Below are 21,492 nucleotides of genomic sequence, written 5' to 3'. Positions count from 1 at the left end.
TCCGTCTGCACCGCCGCAGACAGTGTTTGGGGACCGACTCTGGTTTCTGTCATCAAGTCAGACATGCCCAAGGTCAGCCTGTCCCCCCCAGAAGGGGCCGTGTCCCCGCCCCGGAGTGGGAAGCCTGCACGCTGGGATCCAAGGACCCCAGCGCCCGCATGACTCGGACCCAAACAGCTGAGCGTCTCTGGTCGTCTCCCGACAGCGGGTGTCGGGCCGGGGGCACCCGGCAGGCCCCCTCCTCACCGGCTTTCTCAGGAGCTCAGAGGGTGGCGTACCCGCTCCCAGGGCCTGGTAGACCCCAGACAGAGACGGAAGACGTGCTCTCTCCCGGGAAGTCCCCTGATGCTGCCCGTGGCGTCCTTCGCGTTCGTCCGTGTGGCCGCGAGTGGCAGAAATCCCTCTGTAAGCCACGTAATCCCCTGTCGCCTGTTTGCACCACACTGTGTTTATCCATCATCTGTCAACGGACGCGGCTGCTGTGACAGGTGCTGCTGTGGGGGCGGTGGGGGGGGGCGGGCATCGCCCCCGAGGGGACGCCCGAGGTGGACTGGGTGGTGGGGGTGCGGGCATCGCCCCCGAGGCGGGACTGGGCAGGGTGCGGGCAGTGCCCCCGAGGGGACGCCCGAAGGGACGCTGTGTCGTCCGACTGCACACTGGTTTCCACGGCAGGGCAGGAATCACACCGCCTGAGCCTGACGGCCCCGTGGGACTGCAGGGCCACAAATGCCCTGAAGCCTCGTGGGTCGTGCCGGCCCGTCATCTGCCCCCTGTCGTGTCTGGCGCTTTCTGGCCGCACAGCGACTGACCCGGGCTCACAGATGCCAGCTCGCGAGCGCCAGCCCGGCACTGGCTCTCCGTTTGCCGTCCCTGCCAGTCTGTGCGCAGCACGTGCCTCCTCGGCCCGAAACAAGGCTTGTTTGCTGGCGGTCGGTGCGGGCAGGTGACGCCAGGACGCCGGAACGGCGGCTTGGGAAGAACAAAGCAGAAGAGAGACTGAGCAGAGGTGACACGTGGGTTTGTTCTGGAGATGTCACCGCTGGAGCGCCGGGAGCTCAGTCCCACTGCCTGGGAGTTCCCCCCCCCCCCCCCCCGTGTTGGCCTCTGTCGCCGCGGGTCCAGCGTGGCCCCAGGGCTGATGCCCTCGCTCGTGGAGGTCGTGTGAGCGCCTGGCGGTTCCTACCGGAGACGGGGGACGCGGCGAGGCAGGTGCCGACGGTACCGGCCTCAGCAGCGGCCGGAGGAGCAGGCGGGTCCCAGGAGTGGAGGCTGACGCAGGGTCAGCTGTGTGCCCAAGGTCACCCCTCTGGTCTACAGCAAGCAGGGCTCAGAGCCCCCGTGCAGACCCCCCCACCCCCGATGCGCACGCGCCCAGAGCACACAGAGCACGTGCCACGGAAGCCCCCGGCCAGGGAGGCCAAGACCTCTGGGCTCTGGCATCAGACCGACACGCTGAGTTCAGGTCGTGGCCCTGCCCTCACCGCAGTGCGACCTTCAGCGGGCCACATACACACATTTGGGAACCGGTCCGGCCGCCTGTCAAGAGGAGGGCAGGACGTCCACACGGTGGGGGCTCCTCAGCCCTGAAAAGGAAGGAACTACTCCCTACAACATCATTCATTCCACATGCACGAATCTTGAAAACGTGCTCGGGGGAAGGAGCCTTAAATGCACGACTCCACTTAGGAGTCCCGGGACGGACGAAACTAACCTTCGGTGGAGAAGCTGGACAGGGGTTCCTCCGGGGGTGGGGGTGGTAGGTTCGACCGAGGACGGGCAGCAGGAACGTTCTGGGCTGGTGGCAACGTCCTTCCGCTTCACGGGGTTTGGCTTACACTGCTGTTCTCCTTTTGCAAAACTCGATTTCATTGTAAGTACATTTACCTCAGAAGAAAAACCTGCAAAACCTCCCCTCACCTCTAGTTACTGACTGGGTGTTGAATCGCGGGATGTGCTGACGCTCACAGTGTTCAAACCCCCGTCCTGGTGGGGCCCCTGGAGAGCAGCCCTCTCCTCGCCGCCACCCCCCCCCCCTGCCCTCGCCACCTCAGCTCTGTCGCCACTTTGTCAGAGTCTGTTCATCAGACCTTGTCCCCAAGCGTCCTCTTCCAGGCGTCCCCAGAGTTGAGGGAACCATCGGGACCAGAGCCCCTCTGCCTTGTCAGCAAGGAGGATGGGGGCCACCCCCAGCCGGGCCCCCCACCCCCGAGCCGGGCACAGAGGCGGTTGTGGGCCGCCCCTGCCCCGGGAGATGGCGCGGACAGAATTTCGGGGCTTGGCCAGAGCGCTCGGCGGCCGGAGCCGAGGCCCCAACTATGATCAGCCCTGAGCTCCGCGGCTCCGAACACTGACAGTATCTTCACTGTCCCCTCTGGCAGTGCTGGGGGTCGGCCGGGCTCAGCTGGACGGTTTTCGCAGTCACATGGTGGCCTCCCCCCTCTCCCAGCCGCCGGCTGCGACCTCAGGGGGCTGCACGAGCAGAACCCACCCGCTACGTGAGTAGTAGTGAGTAGGCCGTGAGCCGCCGTGGGACCCGCAGGAGCCCGTGCAGCACATCTTTCTTGTCAAACGTGGCCGGAGAGAGACTCCTTGTGGTTTTGTTGTGCTGCGAATGGGAACCGCGTGTGTGCCCGCCTACCTGGCTAAATTCTACGATTTTACTAAAATCTAATACACTGTGTAGGCACGCTCACAGTCGTCTGTGCATAAAGAGATTTTTCTCTTCTTTTCCACAGTTACTGCCCTGGGCTCGCTTTCCTGTCTCACAGGATCCGTTAATGCCTCCAGCCCCGCGTCGATCCGTGGCACGCCCTGGGTCCTGTTCCCGAGTTAATAGAAATGACTCCAGCATTTTTCCATTTAGTAAAATGTTTGATCTGGGGTTTTAGCAATGAGTCTTTATCATGTTTAAGTAGTTTCCATCCACACTCAACAACTTCTTAGGGGAGAAAACAATACGAACCTGTCAAGTTCATGATAGAAGCACCAAATATCTCTGAAACTGGGTCCATAAGTTGTGAGCGTAAATCATATTTCCATTTTCTCTGCAACAGTATGAAACTCATACATTTTTGGTGGTTAGGAAATTTAAAACAACGGAAAACCGTGTTTTGGAAACCCCACTCCCACTGCCTCCCAGGGGACCTTCGCACCTGCGGTCGCCAGCCCACGGGGCCCAGCAGCCAAAAGAGAATATGGTGGAGTCACCTTACCGAAGCCAGCGTGGGCTCTCCAGGCAGGAGAGCCAGGGGCCCAAAGGTGCCCTGGCACTGGGGCAGGGGCTGTTTTCCTTCCCTGCTTGCCTGAGTCTCGGACAGAGCGGGGGTGGTGTCCGACTGTGGTCGGGGGCCTGCCCCACGCCAGAGCTGGGACTGCCCCAACCCCCTCCCTGCCCACTGCTCTAACAATCTTGTTTCACTCGTTCCGAGATCTTCTGGGTTCTTGGCATGACAAGGGACTCTTGATGGAAACCTGAACGTTTTTTGATTGTCAGACCCTGAATCTTAAAACCCTGTGTTTTAGCTGGAGGGGCAGAGGGAAGGTGGTCCTGCCAGGGGACGTAGGAGTCAAGGCCCCCCCGACCCCGAGGGAAGGGCTCCTCGTTACTGGGGGGGGGGCGAGAACGGACACCCAGATTTCTGCATGCTCTCTCTTTACACTCCGGCGGGACCGGCTGCAGTGATGAAAGTCTCGGTCTGACACCATTTCGCCAGGGCTGGTGGGGTGCTCCCCACGACCCCTTTGCTGGGTCGAGGTGGACCCACGGCCTTTTCTGAGTGTTCGGAGGAGAAGGATTCTTGTCCAAGGGCTCTGTCCTGCTGGGCTGCGTCTTCCCCCATCCTCTGCCCAGAGGGAGGCTCTCCTGGGGGTTTGCTGTGTGCACCTGTTGCTTTTCTGTTGATCCAGGCCTGGGATCCTGGACAGATGCGAATCAGAGTCCCAGGAGCCTCCCCGCCACGTGCCCAGGCCCCACACCTTCCAGAACCTTCTCTTGCGTGTTCATATAAACTGTCCAGAGTTTCTTGTTGTCCTTGGAAGGAGAAGAAGCAAAGGGTATGTCTGTTCCGTCTCCCCAGAAACAGAAGCACACACTCACGCACACGCTCACGCACACACAGCTCACGCACACACACTCATGCGCATGCACACACGTTCACGCTCGCGCACACACGGCATTCATTCAGTACTTTAGCAGGACCTTTAGGCACCTACTTCAACCCCACCAAACTCTGCCACACATCTCGCGTTCTCACCTCCCAGACGCATACATGTGGGGCCAGGCCGGGCTACCAGCTGCAGGGCCCCACAGACATGCTGGTGCTTGGATACCTGGCATCTGACCACGTCTTGCCTGCTGGGTCTCTGAAAGGGAAACCACGTCGCTAATGGTCTCTATTTGTCTAACATTCCCGGGAAACACATTCACGCAGGGCATTAATCTGCAGGAAAGAATCGCTACGCTGCCCTCGCCGAAGGGTAATCTACATCGGCATGCACCGTGCAGAAACAGGACCGACTCTGAGTCGCAATTTGCACTTTCTCCCCGCAAAGCTGTACATCGGGGGATGTTAAAGTTCTCCGTGTGGGGGGAACTCTCACTTCACGTTATATGAAAGGGCAGCTCGGGCAGGGGTCGAGGGGTGGGAAGCACGTCCTCTGGAAAAACTGTGCTCCTTTAACGACGGGCTCCCGATGTGAGGGAGAGCTGGGCTGGTCACCGTGTCTGTCCCTGTACGGGAATCCCAGGGCTTCGGAGGAAACGTGCATCTGCGGAGGGGCCGTGGGGAACACGCACGTTAGTAAGACCTTTCCCCCGGCCAGCGGGGGAGAATGTAAGGTAAACATTTGCACAAGCGAGAGAAGGCGCTGGGTCAGATGACACAAACCAAGCGTGGCTTCAGAACCATCCAGAGCAAGAAGCTGCACTCAGCGGGAGTCCAAGTGATAGAAGGGACCCGGCGCCGGGTGTGTCTCACCCACGTGGCTGCCGTGGCCAGGGGGCAAGACGACTCGTTTGGGAGCTCAACTCACATGATGCCGCTTGGCACAGTCACTTCTCTCTTGGAGAAGCCTGCCCGGGCTGCAGACTCCTTCTCCATCCCGATGTGGCCCCTCTTCTTGAGGAAGAGGGGTGTGTACATGGGGGGAGCCTGCGTGCTGGGGACGGATGCCCTCGAGCCGAACGTGTGCGCAGACTTGTTCCCACTCAGGGACCTTCGTACCTACGTGTCTCTCTTTGCCTCACGGTGACTCTTGTGCTGCAGCGTCTCAGGCGTCTGGCGTCCTCTGGGACCCGGCTGCATGAGCTGGGGCGGCCTGAGAGTCACCTACAGCCTGGTCTAGTCCGCTTGCTGTCCCCCAGTTCTGGAGGCCGGACGCCCCAGATCGCCCGGTCTCAGGCAGAGCCACTTCCTGGCTTTCAGACGGCCGCCCCTCCCCGTGCCCTCCCCCCGGCGGGCAGGGAGCTCTCTGCGTCTCTTCCTCTTCTTACAAAGCCACAAATCCCTCACGAGGACCTACCTCCGTGACCTCATCTACTCCTGGTCACCTCCCCAGGCCCGTGTCCGTGCACCATCGCGCTGGAGGTGAGGGCTTCATCATGTGGAGGACGGAGCTAGTCACCAAGCGACTCCCATCCGTCCGGCTCAGCCCTGGTCTCCGTGGCCCCGAGATGCACTGCCGGCCCACCGAGCTGCCAGAGCCCCCCACACGCTTCTCTGCATTAAGACAAAGTCCTCCTTGTGGAAAACTCACCTGCCTGAGAGAGAGCCCCCCACCTTCCCTATGCTGGCCATTTTGAGAACAATGCACCTGTCTGGGGACTGGGGCCTTGGTCCTGGTGCCCCCTCGGCTTCGCTGATGCCCCACTCTGTCCACGCTTTTCCCCTGGTCTTGGGGCTTCCTCGAGAGCATCCGGGATGCCCTTGGATGTGAACACTGGTCTCTTCCACTTTCCAATGTCTTGTTTCTCAAATCCTGAACACACGGTGTTCAGCAGCTTAAGGTTTAGCTCTGGGGATGTGGGCTGTGTGACCTCGGACAGGCTCCTTTCTGTCCCCGCCTCATGATTTTCACTTCCCTCCTCGTTACGAGGTGTAAGGTCGGCACCTGCAAAGGCAGGTGAACGTGCAAAGCTTAGCCGGTGCCCGGGCGCTGGCAATTACCATGATTACAATTTTGGAAAACAAGGTTTGGATGGCAGGCATTGACCCCTACAGCCTTGTGCGACACGAAGGGCCCAGAACGTCACCACAGGGACATCTGTGGCTAAGGTCCTGGGAACCGGAGGACCCACCGTGGGGGCAGGAGGGGTAGGAGGGGCAGGGGGAGCCGGGCCAGTGAGCAGTCAATCTGGGCTTTGACCCTCGTCCCATCCCGTGGCCATGGGCAAGTTTCTGCCCACTTTGGACCTCTGTTTCCTCAGCCGTAAGACGGGGATGATGATTTCCAGCTAAGGACAATTTGATAATGTTTAGAGGCCACGCATCTAAGATGCGCAGCACCTGCCGGGCCTGGGGGGGGGGGCGCTCAGTGCTTTGTCTCTACCGCGACCCCCACACGCTCTGTCAGTGATAATCCTCTGTGGGAAGGGGTGAGGGGAGAGGGGCAAAAGCAGGGATGAGGTCTCGTTCCCCCAATAGCCCACGGCAGCTCCGGGGACTTTCGCCATCTTGACCTCACCCTGGAAGGCCTCGAGGAGGTGAGAAGGGTCAGCCCATGTGAAGAGGGGCAGGGGCGGGAGGTAACGGGATTGCCCGAGGCCACGTCCTGAGAGGCCCCTCCTTGCTCTTGTGTCCCCCCCAGCTCGGCCACCTCACAGCGATGCACGGGGATCAGAGGACACGGGGGTCAGAGGACACGGGGTCAGAGGACACGGCCTGAGCCAGGGAATACATTTACTGCTTAATGACCCATAATTTTTAGTAAAGGAAGAACGGAACACAGCAGAGTCGAATAGAAAGTCTGCACATAGTAAAAGAGGAGGAGCCGTGTCGTCTGTGTGCTTACGAGCATGGGTGCGAGTGGTGTGTTTAGACGGGTCACCGTCACGGAGGTTTGAAAACCACTTCATGGGGCGCCTGGGTGGCTCAGTTAAGCGTCCGACTTCAGCCCGGTCACCATCTCGCGGTCCATGGGTTCGAGCCCCGCGTCGGGCTCTGGGCTGATGGCTCGGAGCCTGGAGCCTCTTTCCGATTCTGTGTCTCCCTCTCTCTCTGCCCCTCCCCCGTTCATGCTCTGTCTCTCTCTGTCCCCAAAATAAATAAACGTTAAAAAAAAAATTAAAAAAAAAAAGAAAAGAAAACCACTTCATTGCATCCCGCAGTCTATACTGACGGCCGACCGCTCTGTAAGAGCAGACACACTTTCCCAACCACCCCACTTATTCTCTCTTGGGAACCGGCCCGTTCTGGAGCGAGAGTAAATCCTTCCAGATCTGCGGCCACCTCCCTCCAGCTCTGAAAACTCTTCGGCCTCCGGCCTCACGGCCGAGTCCAAGTTCCCGCTGGCTCTGCCCACCAGCGCAGTCCTCCGGCCCCTCCCCTGCGCGCGCCTCTCCCCTCCAGGCCGGGCTTCCTTCCCTCCCTGCCGTCTCAGCACAGCGTTTCCTGTGCAGGAGCCCCTGGCCTGGTCACGTGCCCCCGGGCATTTGCCGAATGCTGCATTTAAAAACCGCAGTCCTGAGCTCAGTGCTGTGACCACCCTTGGGCAGCTGGTTCCTTCTTCCGTCACTGAACACCCTTTGCGCAACCAGTTTGCCAAACCGCCAAGTCGGGGGGGGGGGTGGGGGGGGTGGGGGGTGGGGAGGGACACTCCCCAGGAGCCCGCCCCCACCGCGCCTGGGGCCCTCAGGGCCGCCCTCGCCTCCGAGGGTCTGGCTGCGGATCTCGGGGTCCCCGCGACCGTCCTCAGGCTCAGTGGTCTGCTGGCATAGCCCACAGAAGCGAGGAACGCCCGCACTCAGAACTCCATCTGTGTGACGCCGGATTAGAGCCAGGGGAAGTTTCCACCCACGGCGCCGGAGGGTCTCGGGGCGTTCGGACGCGAGGTCTCGGCGTCCTCGGGGATGTGCTACCCTTTGGCATCAGTGCGCGGCAAATGCACAGAGCACTGCCGATGAGGGAGCGAAACGCAGCCGAGGGCCCAGCGCAGGCTAGCACCCCACCCCCCGCCCCCAGGCAGGGTGTGTGTGCCGTTCCTCGGGCCCTCCCGGCTGCCCGAGGACTGGGGACACGACAGAAGACGCGTGGTTAACGATAGACTCTCCCTCGGTTTACGCATCTCAGTAAATTACAAGGCAAAGGCGGTCTCAGCAACGGCTTCATCCCTACAAACCTGTAGACTCAGTTTCCCGGAGCCCCCACATCACCCTCCCCGGAGGCTCACGCGAGCTTCCGTGTCCGGACTTCTTCCCGGGCCTTGACCGTAGACAGTCCGCGTGGCTGACCTTCGGCCTGCGCCCCCTCCCCGAGGCTGGAGCGGATGCTGGGGGCCCCAGACATCCACCGCGGATCGCACTGTGGCTCCGGGGCGGCCAAGCCCCCGGGCAGACGAAAGCAGTCCTATGCGGCAGGACGGCTCTTCTCTTGGCCACCCGCCCACCAAGGGACACTTGGGGTGCCGCCGGTCTCGGGCTTAGGAACCGAGCCGTGATGCGGCCGCGGCCCAGGTGCCTCCGGAAGCGCGGGGCCGAGCAAAAGGGGCGCGTACTCGGGATTCCGCGCACAGGGAGCTACAGAAAAGGCGCGTCTCATCTACGGTGGTGGAGGGGAGGCCCGGCGCGCCTTCCCGTGGGGGGATGACGCCTCGATAAGGCCGAGTTTGAAACACCCCGCCCCGAATGCACACGGGTGCAGCCGCCCTGGAGAACGGGCTGGAGGTTCCTGAGGACGGTCAGAAAAGAAGTACCCACGGCCCAGCAACCGCACTGCTAGGGTTCATCCAGAGGTGCGAACATGCTGATTCGGAGGGGCCCGCGCACCCCAATGTTTAGGCGGCACTGTGGGCGATAGCCAAAGTACCAAAAGAGCCCGAGTGCCCGTCGACTGACGACCAGAAAAAGAGACGTGGTTTGCGTGCCCTGGACTATTCGGCGTCCTGCCGTTTGCCGCAACGTGGACGGGACTGGAGGGCATTATGTTCAGTGAAGTCACTCAGAGAAAGACAGATACCGTGTGATTTCACTCATAGGTGGAATTTGAGAAACTTAGATGAACACAGGGGAAGGGAAGGAAAAATAAGCTGCAATCCGTGAGAGGGAGAGGGAGGCAAACCACGGGAGATTCTTAAATACAGAGAACAAACTGGGGGTTGATGGGGGTGTGGTGGGGGGGGTTGGGAAAGTGGGGGATGGGCATGAGGAGGGCGCTTGCTGGGAGGAGCACTGGGTGCTGTAGGTAAGAGATGAGTCACTGGGTTCCACTCCTGAAGCCGAGACCACCTGTAGGTCAGCCAACCTGACAAGAAATTATTCAAATAATTGGGGCGCCTGGGTGGCACAGTCGGTTAAGCCCCCGACCTCAGCCAGGTCACGATCTCGCGGTCCGGGAGTTCGAGCCCCGTGTCGGGCTCTAGGCTGATGGCTAGGGGCCTGGAGCCTGTTTCCGATTCTGTGTCTCCCTCTCTCTCTCTGCCCCTCCCCCGTTCATGCTCTGTCTCTCTCTGTCCCAAAAATAAATAAACGTTGAAAAAAAAATTAAAAAAAAAAAAGAAAAATTATTCAAATAACTAATAGATGAAACACCCCACGCACCAAGCCCTTGCTCCGGGCCCGCCATTTTGCTAAGCTCTTTCCGGCGTGAACACTCTTATGCTCAGATGTCACTGCTAGATGTCACTGTTACCGGTGGCTCCGAGAGAGCCCTGGGTCCCGCTGGGAACGGACACCATCAGAGTTCGAAGCGAGGCCTCTCTCGCGCTCACAGCACCCGTGCTCTGCTCGGCTGGCCTCTGGTTCGGTGTCTCTGGCCCCACAGCGTCTCTCGGCCCCGAGGACAGAAGCGGCGGGCACGGCGGGGTGAGCCTCTCCGGGCTTCCCACATCCAGCCAGTGTCTTCACGCGCAGGGTGCGGTGTTCTGTGTTGTTAGTTTTGTAAAATTGGGATCTTAAAATACACGCTGTAACACGAGTTTTTTTTCATTTAATAATGTTTGGGGCGCCTGGGTGGCACAGTCGGTTAAGCGTCCGACTTCAGCCAGGTCACGATCTCGCGGTCCGGGAGCTCGAGCCCCGCGTCGGGCTCTGGGCTGATGGCTCGGAGCCTGGAGCCTGTTTCCGATCCTGTGTCTCCCTCTCTCTCTGCCCCTCCCCCGTTCATGCTCTGTCTCTCTCTGTCCCCAAAATAAATAAACGTTGAAAAAAAAATTTAAAAAAAAATGTTTTATAAGTTAACATCTCAACTCCTTGAGTCATTGGTTCGTTGAAATTTCAGAGCAGGGAGGGAGATGAGGTTTAAGGTTTTCTTTTTTTGTCATTTTCCTTTTTTATTTTAGACAGGGAGAAGGAGGGAGAGTGCAAGCAGGGGAGAGAGAGAGAGAGAGAGAATCTCAAGCTGAGCCTGGAGCCCGACGTGGGGCTCGAGCCCATGACCTCGAGATCGCGGCTTGAGCCAAAATTGAGAGTTGGACGCTCACACGCCTGAGCCCCCCAGGTGCCCCGGGGTTTAAGGTTTTCCGAGCCATCGGTGACTTGCCGCTTGCTGTGGACGCGGGAGTCGGGGCCGTACCCTCACGAGGTCCCCTCACGGGGACGGCTGTACTGTCCTCATACTGATGCTGACGGAAGTCAACCACCCCCAGAAAACGCCCTCTGTCGAGCACGTTCATTTCTGCTTCTGAGTAGCTCTGTTTTCTCAAGGACAACTCTAAAGGGTAGAAATACTGATTGTTTGACCCTAATTATGCACATTTAGTACACTAATTTATTTTCCTCCACATACAGACGTAGATCTGTAGATCTGTATCTCGGGAACTCGAATATTCTCCGCGAGCATCCTTGAAGTCCACATGCACCCCAGGCTGTCCACGTGCCGTAATTAGCCTAGCCCACATCCCTTTGTTCTGTGGCTCACCTCCTCCCATCCTTCGAGAATTGTAAGGCTGCAGGGGACCCATCCACACGGAAATGCCGTGGTGGATTTGAAGCACTAACCCAAACTAGTGTGAAATTTGTCAGAAAAGACTAAGAATTTACACGCTCACGGGAGGGTCTGAGGGAGCGGGTCTTGGGTCAGTCGGCATCTGGGCCCTTTAAGAACGGAAACGTCCCGTGCTGTCACGCAGACTCGGGCGCAAAGCGGCGAGGCCCCATTCCTGCACCGCGTGCTGGTCCAGGTCGGGGGCTTGTGCCCTGCACCCCCTCAAGTGACTAACCACTGGGCTCCCAGGCCATCGGCCAACCTGGAGGTCTCATTGCACTGGAACTGCTGGGTTTGGGGGCTTTTTGGTTTTCATTTTTGCCAGTTGGTGGGTAGGCCGTAGGACTAGGCGGCTTGCCCGGTGTGAGCAAGTCGGGAAATAAGACAGAACGTTCAGCAGATGGACGGCCAACATTGACGTCACCAGCAGTGCAGTCGAGATAGTGTGGCCTCGGAACGGCCCGCTCTCCGGCGTAACCCCACCTGCCTGGGGGGCTGGATCGTGTGGTCCGGGTGGACCCCTTGCCCTCAGGGGCCTGTGTACGTGACTTCCACCCAGCGGAGAAACCAGAGCCAAAGGGCCAACCAGGTCACTGAGGCCGCCTCCACAGAGAGGAAGCCGGGCAGCACGAGGGGCTGCGGATATTAAATATTAAATATCAGAGGGGACTCTTCCTTCTTGAAGAAAACGTCAGGGTGGGGAAGAGACTTTTCTTCCAGCCAGGACGCAATGGCTTTAGCGGGATCCCCGATCGCTGCCGGGGCTGGGTTCGTTTGCATCAGTGTACTGGCCGTCGAAGCTTCCCGTCCTGGGAATCTGCCCGTTTCTCTAAGGTGCCATCTGTCTCTATCTACGGGTCTGTGGGCATTGCTTACGTGTTCTGAACACCAGGCTTTTGCCCAGGAGTGCGCACCGTCAGCGCATCACCGCGGCCGTTCCTTGTGGGGTCACTTACCTACGACGACGTGGGAGTACATGAAAACTGAAGATTTTTGTCTGCGTGGGGTCAAATCCCTTATCCGTTCTTCTCTTAAAGGCACATGGGTTTGATACCTCAGTTAAGAAATCCTTAGCTTCCCTTTATGGGCTCTTTCAGCCGGAGTCTGGGGTGTGTATGGCTGAGGTGCTCCGAGCAGAAGCGCTGAGACCCGCCAAGTGAAGATCAGTGTGGAGGAGAGGCGGAGAGCCCAGCCAGCCTCCCCGCCGGGCTAGGCCTGGGGGTCAGCGCCTCAGGCCACAGCGGCCGAGGGGCCAGGTCGGCCGGGGCGACCGGAGACAGAAAGCCCGAGGTCCGCACGCTGCACGGTGGGGACCGCCGGGGACCACAGGGGTCTGGACGTGTGGAGGCAACGCTGAGTCTTGCCCAGGATGCCCTTCTCTGCGGAAGGAGTCTGTCCCACCCACGCTGGGAACTGGCTTGTCCCTTTGAGGTCTGGGGAGGGGACCCTGTGTCCATCCAGGCAAGAGGAGGCCGAGGGGTCCTGGGAGGGTTTGTGAATGCAGAGCTGATGAGCTGTGTCCCGGAATATGGAGCTGAGCTTCCGTCTGGGGGCTGTTTCCTCCAAATCCTCACTTCTGCGCGTTCCCCAAGTGCCTGTGGTGAGGTCCAGCACGTCCCGGGCCGTGTCTCCACACGAGGGGAGCCCCCCCCCACCAGACTTGCACCGCCAGGACCGGAGTTTTCCCTCCACGGTCTTCCTGACCCAGCGGACTAGCTCCCTGGAGCAAATCCCACAGATCCCAGCGCCTGGGGTGTCCCCAGTGTGAATCCCACAGATCCAGGGCCCAGGGTGTCCCCAGAGCAGATCCCACTCACTTCTGCACGCGCCCCCTGACTAATACATCAATCTTGGCAGGAAGGCGTTATTCTTTGTACTTTCCGGATAATGAAATCAATGCTTCCAGAAACGGAGACTTGCCAGGTCTCCCAGCCGCGTGCCTGGGGAGGGTGTGCGGGGGCGGATGGGGACTTGGTTTCCGTGGCAGCTGCGGGGACACAGCGTGCGGGTCACAGGAGGAACACCACTAGTGGCAGGAGCCCCACCCCACCCCATCTTTAAGGTGGCTCATCGTTTGCCGTTTCCCCTCCCGGGCCACTGACACACGAGTCCGAGGCGCAAACGCTCAGCACCGGGTACTGAACCCTCCTCTCGCCCTGGGCGACCCAGCCGTGGTGGCTCCCACAGCCCCCGCGGCAGGCCCGGCCCGGCAGGTGTCTCGGGCTCTGACGAGGCTGCTCGTCCCTCTTCGCAGCGACTGGGCGCGGACGGCCAAGTAGGGCGCGGCCTCCGTCACCGCGGGGCAGGAGCAAAGCGGGAGACGAGTGTGCGTCAGCGTCCTCGTGTCGGGGAGCCTCTTCCGAAGGAGAATTCACCGCCCTCCAGTCGGGGTTCCTGCTGGAATCGGCGCATCTTAATGTTTTGAGAGGGGAAGAAATCAGGGCTTCGGGCTGGTCCGCAGACTAAGCTGGTGGACACGAAGCAAAAGCCAGTGTGGACGTCGAGTGGAATGAGGGCTCAGACACCACGTGCCACAGGGACCCAGGAAAAGGGACGTGTGGGGGACTGAACCGTCAAGAAAGCATGTACGGAGGAGTTAAGGACGCCTGAAGGGTTAGGGTGATGGAGGAAGGGGTTCTGGGAGAGGGGGTTCTAGATGAAGGCAGGAATGAGCCAGATTTGTCCCAACGGGAACAGGAGGGGCCTTAACTCCAAAGGCCCTTGCAGCCAGCCGGACGGGGTAGCCTGGACGTCAGCCACTAACATAACTCTCCCCTCTTCCCACTAAAATAGCGACGGAGATGGGGGTGAGCCCTCACTAAAAATTAGGTCTAATAGTCAATCTGTCGCCCTTACTAACCACGAGGTTTATAAGCCTGGACTGAGGAGTCCAGAGGCAGACACAGACTGTCCGTCTCAACACAGATACAGGGGCCCCGTCGCTCCCCCCACTGTGGGGCCTGGATTCCAAAGCACAAAACCTGCATCAACTGGAAAACCGGGCGGTCAGACCCCCGGCAGCTGCACTAGAAGCAGGAAGGAGCCGCGGTCCCTCTGGCCAGCCCTCCACCCCTCACCAGCCCTCTCTTCATGCACCTGTTCACAGACTCTGCTTCCAAAGCTGACGGGGCAGGCATGAGAGGTGGGGGAAAGGAGGCACACAGGTCAGGAAGCGCCCGGGAGCGGTGGCTCCGAGCACCGTGTTTTATACATCAGAGAACAGGCTGGAGAAGACGCGCATCATCCAGGGGAACAGAGGTATACAGCCGGTAGACGCGGGAATCGGGCCGGAGCTCCTCCCGGGATCTGGTGCCCAGAGAAGAATCTGGGAAGGGAATTTGACAGGTAGGTAAGTGAACAGTGGGAGGGGCCTGACGAGCCGTGCGCCCCTCTGTGGACACACACGCGTCTGTGTGGATCCCCGCCGCCTCCAGGAGGGTCAGGGAGACAGCCATCACCCCGAGGACTCGCACAAGGTCCCCATCTCTGCAGGCGGTTTTCTGCGAAGCCTCAAGCAAAGCTGAGAAACGGTACCTGGCATTCTGTGAAGGATACGGAAGGATGCGGCCCTCCCAGAGGGAGAAGGGTCTACAACAGGTCTTGTAGGCACGGTGAGAAACATTGGTGCCAAGCGTCACCCCACGATCGCCTGCTAATCGCAGGGGGGACGTTCGTCCTCACGACACAGGGCCCCATTCTTCCTGCCCTGACACGGTGATCACACTTGGCATCGTGGACAACAGACGTTCACCTGCGAACCTGGCTCCACTTTGTAGCAAATTCGGGACAAGGGAAGAAACTAAATACACCAAGAGGAAACAATCAGACAGATCCTGAATGCACAGAGCGAACACGGAAACATCCAGGAAGTGGCGGTGGGGGTGGGGGGTTGCTGCTCTGATCATATGCTGAACCGGGGGGAAAAGACTTTGGGGGACATCGAGGAAGTCTGAACACGGACTGCCTCTTAGATATTAGGGAACTACTGTTATGTTTTTCAGGTGTGATGCAGTATTGAGATCAGAAGGAAGAAGTCTTGCTTTTACGAGATGCACGCTGAGTCCCCGAAGTCCCTCAAGCGGCGTGTTATAATATTCACAATTTATTTTCTGACAGGTCAGCATTTTAATTATGTATATATTACAGACAAATAAAATACTGACAGCTATCGAATCTAAGTGATGATACCTGCAGCTCTCCCACTTGGTAATGGGGAATTTTCATAAAATTCATTAAAAAAGAACAGAAGTAACTGTGATCTACTGAGCAGCATGAGGACCCTGCGAGAAGCTCTCCCCGGAAGCAGAAGCAAGGAGCGAAGACGCAAAAGCCAGGAGAGGGAGGCAGAGCCTGACGGCAGTCCGGAGTCTCCCTTCCCGAGGAGCAGACACAAAAGAGAACGGAGCCCCAGCATGGGGAGGGGGCCGTTCCCAGAGAAGAAAACAGCAAAGAAGAAAACATCAAGGCCATCGTTACAGAACACAGCCCGGGTGGGAAGTACAAAAGCACGGTCTGGATTCCAGGCAAAAGCAATGACTCGACCCATTTCTAGGAATCTTCTGGAAGTAGTTTTCAACTGTAAGGAAATGCAAGAAAGAACTCTCTCACCCTTCCCAGAAAAGGGAAATTTTTAATTTGCATTTTCAGCAAAGGAATGGATTTGAAGTTACAGACTTCTTGGCAATGTTAAATGTTTTTGTTTTTGTTTTTCTTAAGTTACATCCAGAGCACTTTGAGTGAAGAAAGTAAGAATGCAAGAATGCTATTCCCAGCCGAATCACTTGTGATATGAAGAAGCTGCATAAAAATATTCTTATGTATGGGCATGCAAAATATAGCTTTTATGGGAAAAAATTACATAAGCATATGTTCCATTCAACCCAGAGCTAAATTTGGAGCAGGAGACGGATGAAATCACACAAGTGTATTTGTGGGTCCTCTCTTGGTGGATCCGGATCCCAATTTTAGTAACGCGGTCGGATTATGGCTTCCCAGAGCAAAGCGTGCCCACGCCGAGTCCCCGCGCCCTCTCCTCCCCTGCATCTGCATGGTTCCCAGTGCCGTCCGCCCCGCATCACCTCTGCTTGCTACGGTGCCTCTCCCATGCTCACCCGCCCTGAAAGAACAATGTTGCTGTTCTGCTCCGGCGGCTGGCGGCCCGCAGCAGTGAGTGATGAACATCCTGCAGGGCTCTGCGGGGAGAATTACCCGACTGAGAATCTTTGAGAATCTTTTCCCTTTGCAGATACAGCTGCACGATACCAGGAATTTTCAGAGTGGTTTTTCCACATCTGGAGTGCTACAGTATTTTTGTTTTTGTTTTTAAACATAATACCAGGAAGCAGAGGTTATGTTACTCGCCTCTGTTCATATCATCTTCCATCTGAGAATATTCTTTTATGTCAATGATTCCTTAAAAAGATTATAAGCAGTGTGGCCCTGATTATGTTGTGTACACACGCACACACGCACACACATACGCACACACATACGCACACACATAAAGAGAGTGTGGAGAGGAGGCTAGAGTGAGGAGATGAGACAAAGATGAACTGTATTTCCTCCAGGGGGATATTTGCTTGTGTGGCAAGTTTGCTTTCTACATGCTTGCACACAGGCACACGGAGCACCAAGTACACACACACCACACACGTGCACACACACCACACACGTGCACACACACCACACACTGTGCACACAGGTGGTAGTTGTAAATTTCCCACCCATGTGGCTTTTGTTTTGCTGAGTGGGGAATGCAAAAGGAGGTGGTAACTGAATTGTTGCAAAACACAGAAAGAATTGGGGGGGGCGCTCTATGAGACTGGTATTAGCTAACACTTGTGTGCCGTTCTGAGCATCTTTGTGAATACAACCAACTCTGCAAGGCAGGTACTATTATTATCCCCACTTTACAGATGAGGAAAAGTGAGGCACAGAGACGTTAAATAACTCATCCAAGGCTCTGCACCCGGGAAGCCGCAGAACATGGGGCTCAATCCAGGCAGGGCTGGCATCAGGGTCTGTCCCCATAGCTGTCACTGCTGTTCCCTCCGGATGCCACGGCCTGGGCTGGGCAGAGAGGCCGCGGATGGGAACGTGGACACGTTTCTAACAGTGGCCTTCTCCTTCCCGTCTTCCAGCTAAGTGTTTCATAAAATAGTTCTCCTGGTGAAGTTGTCTTGTGGTTACAATGAAATGGCACGTATGGCATGGATGTGTTTGTGTGCACGTGCTCGTGTGTGTGTGCATGTGCATGAGCGAGTGTGCATGTGTGTGCATGCGTGCATGTGCATGCTTATGTGTGCACATACATGCGTGTGCCCGGAGAGAATGTAAGAATGTCCAAGAATCCGGGTAATTTTTCTTCTTTACATGTTCATTTTTGGTAATATTCTACAGTGAATGTGTACACTTTTACAATCAGGAAAAAAGACTATTTCTTAAAAATAAATTCATACAATTCTGTAGTTGCCGTGTGATGACTGCATAGCAAATAGCTTGGAAAGAAACTCATCTGAGTGTTAGCAGCGATTATAACTAGACGGATGACGAACCACAATCACTTTTGAAATGGAAAAGATCGTTTTAAATGAAATCAAGAATAATTTTAGGTGCAACGAGCCATGGGCCGCTATTGGAGAGGAGGGGCGTGGAGACAGCAGGTTGGGGTCTGACCGGGGCTGGAGGCGAGAGGCCGGGGCGGAGGTCGGGAGGGTTGGGCCGCAGAGAGACCCCTCCCCTTACTGGTATGTTCACACCAGCCACGGCCGACCGACCCGTGGGCTGGGGTTAGAGTGAGCCAGGAGCTCGCGCATTAAACAAGCCCAGGGGGAACACACAGCCGACTTCAGACGGGACGGGGTGAGTGAGGGAGTAATGTCTGACTGGGAGGCCTGGGAGAGGCGGTGGGGGGGCCTCTGAGCTGAGCAGAGGCTGGTCTGAAGGGGAAGGCGGTCCAGGAGGGGATGCCCTGGGGACAAGGGCTGGGGGGGAAGGGCAGGAAGGCAGTGGGAAGGGCAGGGGACAGGAGTTTGTTGGCCGCACAAAGGGGTTTTCCTGTGTTCCAGGTAGAGGGAGAAGCCATGGGAAGACCTCAGTAGTGGAAAGACCCTGGAGCGTGACCTGAGTGGAGTGGGGAGGGGTCAGCTGTTGGCGGAGGTGACTATGACGGAGGGAGGTGAGGGTGACGGCCTGACTTCTCAAGAACCCGTCCAGCTGTGTCCCCACGTGCCCTAGGAGTCTTTGGTGGAGCCACTGGATTGTCGCCACGGCAACAGGGTGGGGGGGCACTCCCAGAGCCCCTCCACCTTCTGAGATCCAGGCCAAGGCTTGGTTTTCCTATTTCCTGTCCGGTCTCTTTGATTCTTCCCCCTTTACAAGCCCTTATGTGAGGTGTAGGACACACGCATGAAGCAGCGGGTTGTAACCACCAATCGCCCACGAACCCTCTGTGACCAGCGCCCAGGCCCAGACGAGGGCGGAGCGCCCCCCCACCCCCCACCGTTGCCCACAAGACCCGGGCGTTCCTCCCGAGCGGGGCCGCCGATTGCCACAGAGATGCTGTCTGACCTTACGAGGTAGGTTACCTGTCACCTGTCTATGTCCACCTAAACGGCACAAGGTGGCCTCGCCAATTCTGAATTGTATATAAACGGATAACATCGATCTCCTCTCTTGGGTCGTGATCTGTCTACATTATATGTTATTTCCGCTCACATATGTTTTTGCGTTTTAGCCACGTTGTGGGATATAATTCCAGTCCATTCCTTTTTGACGACGCTGGACGCTCCGTTTCATGACATCATCGGTGTCCAGTTTACTTGTCCATCCTACTGTTGATGGACGTTTGGGTTATTTCCAATTTGGTGACTGTACTGGTTATTTTTTCTGTGTAACAACTTATCCCCAAACGCAGCGTCTCGAAGCAACAACACGTATTGTGTCACGGACTCTGGGCATGGCCCGCCCGGGTCCCCTGGCTCCGGCTGCTCACGGGCCGCAGTCCAGACGCTGACCGGGGCTGTGGTCTCGTCTCCAGGTTCGACTGGACTGAATCCACTTCCACGTTTACTCAGGGGGTGTTGGCAAAACTCCTTTCTCACAGGCTGTTGGACTGGGACTTCGGATCCTCTCTGGCTGGTGGCAAGAGGCCCCCCGCACCCCTGCCACGTGGGCCTGGTCACGGGGCAGCGGGCGCACTGCAGTCGGCTTCCTGGGAGAGGCGGCGACAGGGCCAGAGAGCAGGTGTGGACAGATGGAAATCACGTTATTGTGTAACCTAGAAGCAAGTCACTGGGTCCGGTGCGCATCCAGAGGAGGGGTAACGAGGAGGCGGGAGTGCGGGAGCTGGGAGTCCCTGGGAGCCACTGCAGGCATCGTCTGTCCCAGGGATAGTCTGACAGTGCTTTCTTAGTCACCTCCACGTGTGCCTCCGGGGCGCGCGCAGATCAGGCGTGGAGGCCGGGGTCTCAGGGCGTGTGGATCTTCAGCCGTCCAAGATCATGCCCCACTTCCCCAAGCGCCCCCGGCCGTTCGCATTTCCGCCGGCGACATGGGCGGATATGGGTCGCCGCGCAGCACCACTGACACTTGTTATTGTCAGACTCTTTGTTGTGGCTCCGTGCATGTGGAGTATGTGATGTGCCAGGGTTCTGATTGGCGTTTCTCAGAACACTAAGGACGTTTGGCACCTTTTCGCTCATTTGTTTATTGGTTGTCTTCGACTTCCTCTCTTTGAGCAACCGCCTGGGTCTTTCCTCTGTCTTCCTCTTTTCTTACCGATCGTGCGACTTCTTCGTACGATCTGGATTCTTGCTCCAAATCGCAAACGTCTTCCCCAGTTTTTCTTTCTTGCCTTTTCGCTCCTTAAATGGTCCCTTTGGATGAGCAGAGGTATTTGATCATAACTAAATGTAAGTCTTTTCCATTACAAACTCCTATCCTTTCCTGGGCCTTGGCCTCCCCTGTCGGTGTCCAGACTCCGTGCTTCACCCCCGTCCCCACCTGTCGCCTCTGTCCTGACGCCTCCCGACCGGTCTCCAGGCAGGTGTCTTGTATGTGGATGCACGGGTTCGGCTGTCTGCTGGGTGACACCCCCTGCACGTCCCACAGGCCGCACACACCAGTGTGCCCCGAACTGACCTCAGCCTCCCCTCCAAGTCCGCCCTCTGCTGGGACCCCGCGTTTCCTCATTCCGCGGCTGGCACACCGCCCATCACAGAGCCCGGGTGGAATTGCACTGACAGCTCTTTCCTCGGCGAGGACCGTGTTTTTTCTGATCCTACAACCTGAGCCTTGCCCCCGTCTGTCTTCTGGCACCAGAGTGTGAGTTCTACGAGGTGGCGACCTTGCGCAGCTTGCTTGTTACCGTGACACCCAGTACAGGGTCACGGTTAAGGATCCTCGAGCCCAATTACCGAGTTCCCACCTGGCTCTGTCACTGACCAGCTGTGTAGGCGCCTGGGAGTAACGTAACCTCCTCTCCTTCAGTTTCCTCGTTTGTAGAAGGGGATGACGACGGTCCTGACTCACAGGCCGTGTGAGGATTAGATCAGTCCGCGCGGGCCTGGTGCTGGGAACAGAGCAGAACACGTGGTGAGCGCTGATAAAGGTTGGAGTGAGTGGTTAGGGTCCTGCCACCTGCCTGGTGCTTGCCGCATGAAAGCACAGTGACACTCATTAGCTAAAATGAATGAATGTCACTGCTCTAACTTGCAATCGTTATGTTTGCTTGGACCATCGCAGGAGCCTCCTGACTGAGCACCTGTCCCTCACCCATTCACTCCACACGTTGCTGTCAGGGGTACCTGTGACGTGCAGACTGGGGTGGGCTGTCCCTCATCACCTGCCCCATCTGGGGGGTCTCCAGTGCCCACCGGCCGACAGAGCACCATCCACACTCCTGCGGGCGTGGGCTCCTGCGCCCTGATCCCTGCCCCCACCACACACAAAGTGCATTCCATTCACACAACCAGGCAGTTTTCCAAATGAGCCACCTCCCTTCTGTCCCCAGTACCTCTGCTGTTCCCCGGCCCAGAGCCAGCGCCCTCCCCTCTGCTGTCTTGCCTGAATGGAACGCCCTCCCCTGCCCTGGTGCTGCCCTGCCCACTCTGCCCTCCCCCTCCCCACCGCTGCCCTCCCCACAGCCACTCTGCCCAGCTGACAAGGTTGCCTCTATTTTCTTAGTTGCGGCAAGGACGTCAGACCCTGGATGCAGGGACTTGCACTTCATCAAATTTATACCCATCTGTGTCCACGTGCACCTTCCCCGCTGGGCTCTGAGTTGTCCCTGGAAGTCAGCTCAGGATTTGTACTCCTGGAGGAAGCACTGGGTCTGTAGTGGTTTTTAAGAACATTA

Source organism: Prionailurus bengalensis, chromosome E4 (genome assembly GCF_016509475.1).
Source record: "Prionailurus bengalensis isolate Pbe53 chromosome E4, Fcat_Pben_1.1_paternal_pri, whole genome shotgun sequence".
In the NCBI taxonomy this organism is placed as follows: Eukaryota; Metazoa; Chordata; class Mammalia; order Carnivora; family Felidae; genus Prionailurus; species Prionailurus bengalensis.
The sequence above is the reverse complement of the archived record's forward strand: the minus strand, read 5'-3'. Positions refer to the sequence as shown.